We start from the raw sequence: 10,788 nt of genomic DNA on the forward strand, positions 1-10,788 counted from the left end.
CACGGCCTATCTGAACCATGTCCAAAAACGTGGAAAAGAGGCTGCCCAGCTGGAGAAGCTGACCCTGACGAGTCACCATTGTGGCAAGGTGTATTGGTCAAGGCTGGACTTGCATATCACCTGAGGTCAGAGCACGGGCCTATCTTCTTTCTAGACACAGGGCAGCCAGAGGGCTTAACGGACATAAGCCTGCAGTCACCGAGTGGGGGCTTTCTGCCAAGGACGCTTTGAAGGCGTTCTGCCAAGACAGCAGAGTTTCACCCACAAGGGCTGGCCTCTCTCTGCTGAGCAAACCCAGGAGGAGCTTATCACTTGGGACCTGCAGCAAGGGTATTAACAAAATACCAAACACTTATCACCTGGTATCTGTCAGCAAAACACCAAGGAACATCAAGTAACAATACTTTTTGAAACCAAGTACAAAAATTTGGCATCTACCTCCAAGGTGAGCAAGCCAGCCCAGGAAAGGCAGAAACAGTAAAGAAGGGTCTCGCTCCCACTCTGCCTTGTCTCTGCGTGGACCCCATTGTTTCAGGACTGAGCCTCACTCAGAAATGAACTTGCTGAAAATTCAAGTGTGCAAGTTTTAGTGACAGAAATCTTGACCTGGGATAGGCTACCCGCACTTACCTCCCAGTACTTTTGGGAGCTCTGGCAGTCGTGGAAATTCAATTCACGTAACACCTTGAACACTGCTAGCTTATTGTCTATGCCAGGATCCTCCTCTAAAGAAGACTTATCTACAAACCTGGGAATCGACATACACCCAGAAGATCTGACCTCTCTTGCAATCCTTTTGAAAATCCAGATCCCACTGTTTATGGGTGGCAGCTGCTTTCTGGAACAGGACGCCACTAAGTCCCCATACACTGCAGTGACCTCGAAAGACACTCAGTCTAATGCCAAATCCCAGGCTCGGCGTATGCGGAAGGATCCACCACTTGACGCTGCAGTGTGAAGGAGCAGTGGTATTTAAAGAGATCGTGAAGAAAGGCAGTGTCTCCCGTCCTACCGGCCAGACGGTAGGGAGCAAGACCCTCAAGGGCCTTGAGAAGCATATGCAAAGCTGCAAACCGTAAATGCTTATTTTCCATCACCGAGGGAAAGAGCTTCGCGCACTGGCAGGGATGAAGTCCCGTGTCATGACAAAACCAAAACTGCCCATTTAGAGGGCCTGGAGGGGACGCATTCGAAGAACCGAGGGAGAGGGAGAGGCTCCGCAGCGTTCTCAAGAGACTGGGGAAACTCAGGTGCACACGTGAGAGCTGCTCTAGTAGCGTTAGCAGCATCACGGCCTATCTGAACCATGTCCAAAAACGTGGAAAAGAGGCTGCCCAGCTGGAGAAGCTGACCCTGACGAGTCACCATTGCGGCAAGGTGTATTGGTCAAGGCTGGACTTGCATATCACCTGAGGTCAGAGCACGGGCCTATCTTCTTTCTAGACACAGGGCAGCCAGAGGGCTTAACGGACATAAGCCTGCAGTCACCGAGTGGGGGCTTTCTGCCAAGAACGCTTTGAAGGCGTTCTGCCAACACAGCAGAGTTTCACCCACAAGGGCTGGCCTCTCTCTGCTGAGCAAACCCAGGAGGAGCTTATCACTTGGGACCTGCAGCAAGGGTATTAACAAAATACCAAACACTTATCACCTGGTATCTGTCAGCAAAACACCAAGGAACATCAAGTAACAATACTTTTTGAAACCAAGTACAAAAATTTGGCATCTACCTCCAAGGTGGCTAGCCAGCCCAGGAAAGGCCGAAACAGTCCAGAAGGGTCTCGCTCCCACTCTGCCTTGTCTCTGGGTGGACCCCATTGTTTCAAGACTGAGCCTCACTCAGAAATGAACTTGCTGAAAATTCAAGTGTGCAAGTTTTAGTGACAGAAATCTTGACCTGGGATAGGCTAGCCGCCCATACCTCCCAGTACTTTTGGGAGCTCTGGCAGTCGTGGAAATTCAATTCACGTAACACCTTGAACACTGCTAGCTTATTGTCTATGCCAGGATCCTCCTCTAAAGAAGACTTATCTACAAACCTGGGAATAGACATACACCCAGAAGATCTGACCTCTCTTGCAATCCTTTTGAAAATCCAGATCCCACTGTTTATGGGTGGCAGCTGCTTTCAGGAACAGGACGCCACTAAGTCCCCATACACTGCAGTGACCTCGAAAGACACTCAGTCTAATGCCAAATCCCAGGCTCGGCGTATGCGGAAGGATCCACCACTTGACGCCGCAGTGTGAAGGAGCAGTGGTATTTAAAGAGATCGTGAAGAAAGGCAGTGTCTCCCGTCCTACCGGCCAGACGGTAGGGAGGAAGACCCTCAAGGGCCTTGAGAAGCATATGCAAAGCTGCAAACCGTAAATGCTCATTTTCCATCACCGAGGGAAAGAGCTTCGCGCACTGGCAGGGAAGAAGTCCCGTGTCATGGCAAAACCAAAACTGCCCATTTAGAGGGCTGGAGGGGACGCATTCAACGAACCGAGGGAGAGGGAGAGGCTCCGCAGCGTTCTCAAGAGACTGGGGAAACTCAGGTGCACACGTGAGAGCTGCTCTACTAGCGTTAGCAGCATCACGGCCTATCTGAACCATGTCCAAAAACGTGGAAAAGAGGCTGCCCAGCTGGAGAAGCTGACCCTGACGAGTCACCATTGCGGCAAGGTGTATTGGTCAAGGCTGGACTTGCATATCACCTGAGGTCAGAGCACGGGCCTATCTTCTTTCTAGACACAGGGCAGCCAGAGGGCTTAACGGACATAAGCCTGCAGTCACCGAGTGGGGGCTTTCTGCCAAGAACGCTTTGAAGGCGTTCTGCCAACACAGCAGAGTTTCACCCACAAGGGCTGGCCTCTCTCTGCTGAGCAAACCCAGGAGGAGCTTATCACTTGGGACCTGCAGCAAGGGTATTAACAAAATACCAAACACTTATCACCTGGTATCTGTCAGCAAAACACCAAGGAACATCAAGTAACAATACTTTTTGAAACCAAGTACAAAAATTTGGCATCTACCTCCAAGGTGAGCAAGCCAGCCCAGGAAAGGCCGAAACAGTCCAGAAGGGTCTCGCTCCCACTCTGCCTTGTCTCTGGGTGGACCCCATTGTTTCAGGACTTAGCCTCACTCAGAAATGAACTTGATGAAAATTCAAGTGTGCAAGTTTTAGTGACAGAAATCTTGACCTGGGATAGGCTACCCGCCCTTACCTCCCAGTACTTTTGGGAGCTCTGGCAGTCGTGGAAATTCAATTCACGTAACACCTTGAACACTGCTAGCTTATTGTCTATGCCAGGATCCTCCTCTAAAGAAGACTTATCTACAAACCTGGGAATCGACATACACCCAGAAGATCTGACCTCTCTTGCAATCCTTTTGAAAATCCAGATCCCACTGTTTATGGGTGGCAGCTGCTTTCTGGAACAGGACGCCACTAAGTCCCCATACACTGCAGTGACCTCGAAAGACACTCAGTCTAATGCCAAATCCCAGGCTCGGCGTATGCGGAAGGATCCACCACTTGACGCCGCAGTGTGAAGGAGCAGTGGTATTTAAAGAGATCGTGAAGAAAGGCAGTGTCTCCCGTCCTACCGGCCACACGGTAGGGAGGAAGACCCTCAAGGGCCTTGAGAAGCATATGCAAAGCTGCAAACCGTAAATGCTTATTTTCCATCACCGAGGGAAAGAGCTTCGCGCACTGGCAGGGAAGAAGTCCCGTGTCATGACAAAACCAAAACTGCTCATTTAGAGGGCTGGAGGGGACGCATTCAAAGAACCGAGGGAGAGGGAGAGGCTCCGCAGCGTTCTCAAGAGACTGGGGAAACTCAGGTGCACACGTGAGAGCTGCTCTACTATCGTTAGCAGCATCACGGCCTATCTGAACCATGTCCAAAAACGTGGAAAAGAGGCTGCCCAGCTGGAGAAGCTGACCCTGACGAGTCACCATTGTGGCAAGGTGTATTGGTCAAGGCTGGACTTGCATATCACCTGAGGTCAGAGCACGGGCCTATCTTCTTTCTAGACACAGGGCAGCCAGAGGGCTTAACGGACATAAGCCTGCAGTCACCGAGTGGGGGCTTTCTGCCAAGGACGCTTTGAAGGCGTTCTGCCAAGACAGCAGAGTTTCACCCACAAGGGCTGGCCTCTCTCTGCTGAGCAAACCCAGGAGGAGCTTATCACTTGGGACCTGCAGCAAGGGTATTAACAAAATACCAAACACTTATCACCTGGTATCTGTCAGCAAAACACCAAGGAACATCAAGTAACAATACTTTTTGAAACCAAGTACAAAAATTTGGCATCTACCTCCAAGGTGAGCAAGCCAGCCCAGGAAAGGCAGAAACAGTAAAGAAGGGTCTCGCTCCCACTCTGCCTTGTCTCTGCGTGGACCCCATTGTTTCAGGACTGAGCCTCACTCAGAAATGAACTTGCTGAAAATTCAAGTGTGCAAGTTTTAGTGACAGAAATCTTGACCTGGGATAGGCTACCCGCACTTACCTCCCAGTACTTTTGGGAGCTCTGGCAGTCGTGGAAATTCAATTCACGTAACACCTTGAACACTGCTAGCTTATTGTCTATGCCAGGATCCTCCTCTAAAGAAGACTTATCTACAAACCTGGGAATCGACATACACCCAGAAGATCTGACCTCTCTTGCAATCCTTTTGAAAATCCAGATCCCACTGTTTATGGGTGGCAGCTGCTTTCTGGAACAGGACGCCACTAAGTCCCCATACACTGCAGTGACCTCGAAAGACACTCAGTCTAATGCCAAATCCCAGGCTCGGCGTATGCGGAAGGATCCACCACTTGACGCTGCAGTGTGAAGGAGCACTGGTATTTAAAGAGATCGTGAAGAAAGGCAGTGTCTCCCGTCCTACCGGCCAGACGGTAGGGAGGAAGACCCTCAAGGGCCTTGAGAAGCATATGCAAAGCTGCAAACCGTAAATGCTTATTTTCCATCACCGAGGGAAAGAGCTTGGCGCACTGGCAGGGATGAAGTCCCGTGTCATGACAAAACCAAAACTGCCCATTTAGAGGGCCTGGAGGGGACGCATTCGAAGAACCGAGGGAGAGGGAGAGGCTCCGCAGCGTTCTCAAGAGACTGGGGAAACTCAGGTGCACACGTGAGAGCTGCTCTAGTAGCGTTAGCAGCATCACGGCCTATCTGAACCATGTCCAAAAACGTGGAAAAGAGGCTGCCCAGCTGGAGAAGCTGACCCTGACGAGTCACCATTGCGGCAAGGTGTATTGGTCAAGGCTGGACTTGCATATCACCTGAGGTCAGAGCACGGGCCTATCTTCTTTCTAGACACAGGGCAGCCAGAGGGCTTAACGGACATAAGCCTGCAGTCACCGAGTGGGGGCTTTCTGCCAAGAACGCTTTGAAGGCGTTCTGCCAACACAGCAGAGTTTCACCCACAAGGGCTGGCCTCTCTCTGCTGAGCAAACCCAGGAGGAGCTTATCACTTGGGACCTGCAGCAAGGGTATTAACAAAATACCAAACACTTATCACCTGGTATCTGTCAGCAAAACACCAAGGAACATCAAGTAACAATACTTTTTGAAACCAAGTACAAAAATTTGGCATCTACCTCCAAGGTGGCTAGCCAGCCCAGGAAAGGCCGAAACAGTCCAGAAGGGTCTCGCTCCCACTCTGCCTTGTCTCTGGGTGGACCCCATTGTTTCAAGACTGAGCCTCACTCAGAAATGAACTTGCTGAAAATTCAAGTGTGCAAGTTTTAGTGACAGAAATCTTGACCTGGGATAGGCTACCCGCCCATACCTCCCAGTACTTTTGGGAGCTCTGGCAGTCGTGGAAATTCAATTCACGTAACACCTTGAACACTGCTAGCTTATTGTCTATGCCAGGATCCTCCTCTAAAGAAGACTTATCTACAAACCTGGGAATAGACATACACCCAGAAGATCTGACCTCTCTTGCAATCCTTTTGAAAATCCAGATCCCACTGTTTATGGGTGGCAGCTGCTTTCAGGAACAGGACGCCACTAAGTCCCCATACACTGCAGTGACCTCGAAAGACACTCAGTCTAATGCCAAATCCCAGGCTCGGCGTATGCGGAAGGATCCACCACTTGACGCCGCAGTGTGAAGGAGCAGTGGTATTTAAAGAGATCGTGAAGAAAGGCAGTGTCTCTCGTCCTACCGGCCAGACGGTAGGGAGGAAGACCCTCAAGGGCCTTGAGAAGCATATGCAAAGCTGCAAACCGTAAATGCTCATTTTCCATCACCGAGGGAAACAGCTTCGCGCACTGGCAGGGAAGAAGTCCCGTGTCATGGCAAAACCAAAACTGCCCATTTAGAGGGCTGGAGGGGACGCATTCAACGAACCGAGGGAGAGGGAGAGGCTCCGCAGCGTTCTCAAGAGACTGGAAAAACTCAGGTGCACACGTGAGAGCTGCTCTACTAGCGTTAGCAGCATCACGGCCTATCTGAACCATGTCCAAAAACGTGGAAAAGAGGCTGCCCAGCTGGAGAAGCTGACCCTGACGAGTCACCATTGTGGCAAGGTGTATTGGTCAAGGCTGGACTTGCATATCACCTGAGGTCAGAGCACGGGCCTATCTTCTTTCTAGACACAGGGCAGCCAGAGGGCTTAACGGACATAAGCCTGCAGTCACCGAGTGGGGGCTTTCTGCCAAGGACGCTTTGAAGGCGTTCTGCCAACACAGCAGAGTTTCACCCACAAGGGCTGGCCTCTCTCTGCTGAGCAAACCCAGGAGGAGCTTATCACTTGGGACCTGCAGCAAGGGTATTAACAAAATACCAAACACTTATCACCTGGTATCTGTCAGCAAAACACCAAGGAACATCAAGTAACAATACTTTTTGAAACCAAGTACAAAAATTTGGCATCTACCTCCAAGGTGAGCAAGCCAGCCCAGGAAAGGCAGAAACAGTCCAGAAGGGTCTCGCTCCCACTCTGCCTTGTCTCTGGGTGGACCCCATTGTTTCAGGACTGAGCCTCACTCAGAAATGAACTTGCTGAAAATTCAAGTGTGCAAGTTTTAGTGACAGAAATCTTGACCTGGGATAGGCTACCCGCACTTACCTCCCAGTACTTTTGGGAGCTCTGGCAGTCGTGGAAATTCAATTCACGTAACACCTTGAACACTGCTAGCTTATTGTCTATGCCAGGATCCTCCTCTAAAGAAGACTTATCTACAAACCTGGGAATAGACATACACCCAGAAGATCTGACCTCTCTTGCAATCCTTTTGAAAATCCAGATCCCACTGTTTATGGGTGGCAGCTGCTTTCTGGAACAGGACGCCACTAAGTCCCCATACACTGCAGTGACCTCGAAAGACACTCAGTCTAATGCCAAATCCCAGGCTCGGCGTATGCGGAAGGATCCACCACTTGACGCCGCAGTGTGAAGGAGCAGTGGTATTTAAAGAGATCGTGAAGAAAGGCAGTGTCTCCCGTCCTACCGGCCAGACGGTAGGGAGGAAGACCCTCAAGGGCCTTGAGAAGCATATGCAAAGCTGCAAACCGTAAATGCTTATTTTCCATCACCGAGGGAAAGAGCTTCGCGCACTGGCAGGGATGAAGTCCCGTGTCATGACAAAACCAAAACTGCCCATTTAGAGGGCCTGGAGGGGACGCATTCGAAGAACCGAGGGAGAGGGAGAGGCTCCGCAGCGTTCTCAAGAGACTGGGGAAACACAGGTGCACACGTGAGAGCTGCTCTAGTAGCGTTAGCAGCATCACAGCCTATCTGAACCATGTCCAAAAACGTGGAAAAGAGGCTGCCCAGCTGGAGAAGCTGACCCTGACGAGTCACCATTGCGGCAAGGTGTATTGGTCAAGGCTGGACTTGCATATCACCTGAGGTCAGAGCACGGGCCTATCTTCTTTCTAGACACAGGGCAGCCAGAGGGCTTAACGGACATAAGCCTGCAGTCACCGAGTGGGGGCTTTCTGCCAAGAACGCTTTGAAGGCGTTCTGCCAACACAGCAGAGTTTCACCCACAAGGGCTGGCCTCTCTCTGCTGAGCAAACCCAGGAGGAGCTTATCACTTGGGACCTGCAGCAAGGGTATTAACAAAATACCAAACACTTATCACCTGGTATCTGTCAGCAAAACACCAAGGAACATCAAGTAACAATACTTTTTGAAACCAAGTACAAAAATTTGGCATCTACCTCCAAGGTGGCTAGCCAGCCCAGGAAAGGCCGAAACAGTCCAGAAGGGTCTCGCTCCCACTCTGCCTTGTCTCTGGGTGGACCCCATTGTTTCAAGACTGAGCCTCACTCAGAAATGAACTTGCTGAAAATTCAAGTGTGCACGTTTTAGTGACAGAAATCTTGACCTGGGATAGGCTACCCGCCCTTACCTCCCAGTACTTTTGGGAGCTCTGGCAGTCGTGGAAATTCAATTCACGTAACACCTTGAACACTGCTAGCTTATTGTCTATGCCAGGATCCTCCTCTAAAGAAGACTTATCTACAAACCTGGGAATAGACATACACCCAGAAGATCTGACCTCTCTTGCAATCCTTTTGAAAATCCAGATCCCACTGTTTATGGGTGGCAGCTGCATTCTGGAACAGGGCGCCACTAAGTCCCCATACACTGCAGTGACCTCGAAAGACACTCAGTCTAATGCCAAATCCCAGGCTCGGCGTATGCGGAAGGATCCACCACTTGACGCCGCAGAGTGAAGGAGCAGTGGTATTTAAAGAGATCGTGAAGAAAGGCAGTGTCTCCCGTCCTACCGGCCAGACGGTAGGGAGGAAGACCCTCAAGGGCCTTGAGAAGCATATGCAAAGCTGCAAACCGTAAATGCTCATTTTCCATCACCGAGGGAAAGAGCTTCGCGCACTGGCAGGGATGAAGTCCCGTGTCATGACAAAACCAAAACTGCCCATTTAGAGGGCCTGGAGGGGACGCATTCGAAGAACCAAGGGAGAGGGAGAGGCTCCGCTGCGTTCTCAAGAGACTGGGGAAACTCAGGTGCACACGTGAGAGCTGCTCTACTAGCGTTAGCAGCATCACGGCCTATCTGAACCATGTCCAAAAACGTGGAAAAGAGGCTGCCCAGCTGGAGAAGCTGACCCTGACGAGTCACCATTGCGGCAAGGTGTATTGGTCAAGGCTGGACTTGCATATCACCTGAGGTCAGAGCACGGGCCTATCTTCTTTCTAGACACAGGGCAGCCAGAGGGCTTAACGGACATAAGCCTGCAGTCACCGAGTGGGGGCTTTCTGCCAAGGACGCTTTGAAGGCGTTCTGCCAAGACAGCAGAGTTTCACCCACAAGGGCTGGCCTCTCTCTGCTGAGCAAACCCAGGAGGAGCTTATCACTTGGGACCTGCAGCAAGGGTATTAACAAAATACCAAACACTTATCACCTGGTATCTGTCAGCAAAACACCAAGGAACATCAAGTAACAATACTTTTTGAAACCAAGTACAAAAATTTGGCATCTACCTCCAAGGTGAGCAAGCCAGCCCAGGAAAGGCCGAAACAGTCCAGAAGGGTCTCGCTCCCACTCTGCCTTGTCTCTGGGTGGACCCCATTGTTTCAGGACTGAGCCTCACTCAGAAATGAACTTGCTGAAAATTCAAGTGTGCAAGTTTTAGTGACAGAAATCTTGACCTGGGATAGGCTACCCGCCCTTACCTCCCAGTACTTTTGGGAGCTCTGGCAGTCGTGGAAATTCAATTCACGTAACACCTTGAACACTGCTAGCTTATTGTCTATGCCAGGATCCTCCTCTAAAGAAGACTTATCTACAAACCTGGGAATAGACATACACCCAGAAGATCTGACCTCTCTTGCAATCCTTTTGAAAATCCAGATCCCACTGTTTATGGGTGGCAGCTGCTTTCTGGAACAGGACGCCACTAAGTCCCCATACACTGCAGTGACCTCGAAAGACACTCAGTCTAATGCCAAATCCCAGGCTCGGCGTATGCGGAAGGATCCACCACTTGACGCCGCAGTGTGAAGGAGCTGTGGTATTTATAGAGATCGTGAAGAAAGGCAGTGTCTCCAGTCCTACCGGCCAGACGGTAGGGAGGAAGACCCTCAAGGGCCTTGAGAAGCATATGCAAAGCTGCAAAGCGTAAATGCTTATTTTCCATCACCGAGGGAAAGAGCTTCGCGCACTGGCAGGGATGAAGTCCCGTGTCATGACAAAACCAAAACTGCCCATTTAGAGGGCCTGGAGGGGACGCATTCGAAGAACCGAGGGAGAGGGAGAGGCTCCGCAGCGTTCTCAAGAGACTGGGGAAACTCAGGTGCACACGTGAGAGCTGCTCTAGTAGCGTTAGCAGCATCACGGCCTATCTGAACCATGTCCAAAAACGTGGAAAAGAGGCTGCCCAGCTGGAGAAGCTGACCCTGACGAGTCACCATTGCGGCAAGGTGTATTGGTCAAGGCTGGACTTGCATATCACCTGAGGTCAGAGCACGGGCCTATCTTCTTTCTAGACACAGGGCAGCCAGAGGGCTTAACGGACATAAGCCTGCAGTCACCGAGTGGGGGCTTTCTGCCAAGAACGCTTTGAAGGCGTTCTGCCAACACAGCAGAGTTTCACCCACAAGGGCTGGCCTCTCTCTGCTGAGCAAACCCAGGAGGAGCTTATCACTTGGGACCTGCAGCAAGGGTATTAACAAAATACCAAACACTTATCACCTGGTATCTGTCAGCAAAACACCAAGGAACATCAAGTAACAATACTTTTTGAAACCAAGTACAAAAATTTGGCATCTACCTCCAAGGTGGCTAGCCAGCCCAGGAAAGGCCGAAACAGTCCAG

The sequence above is a fragment of the Sorex araneus genome, chromosome X (genome assembly GCF_027595985.1).
Source record: "Sorex araneus isolate mSorAra2 chromosome X, mSorAra2.pri, whole genome shotgun sequence".
NCBI lineage: Eukaryota > Metazoa > Chordata > Mammalia > Eulipotyphla > Soricidae > Sorex > Sorex araneus.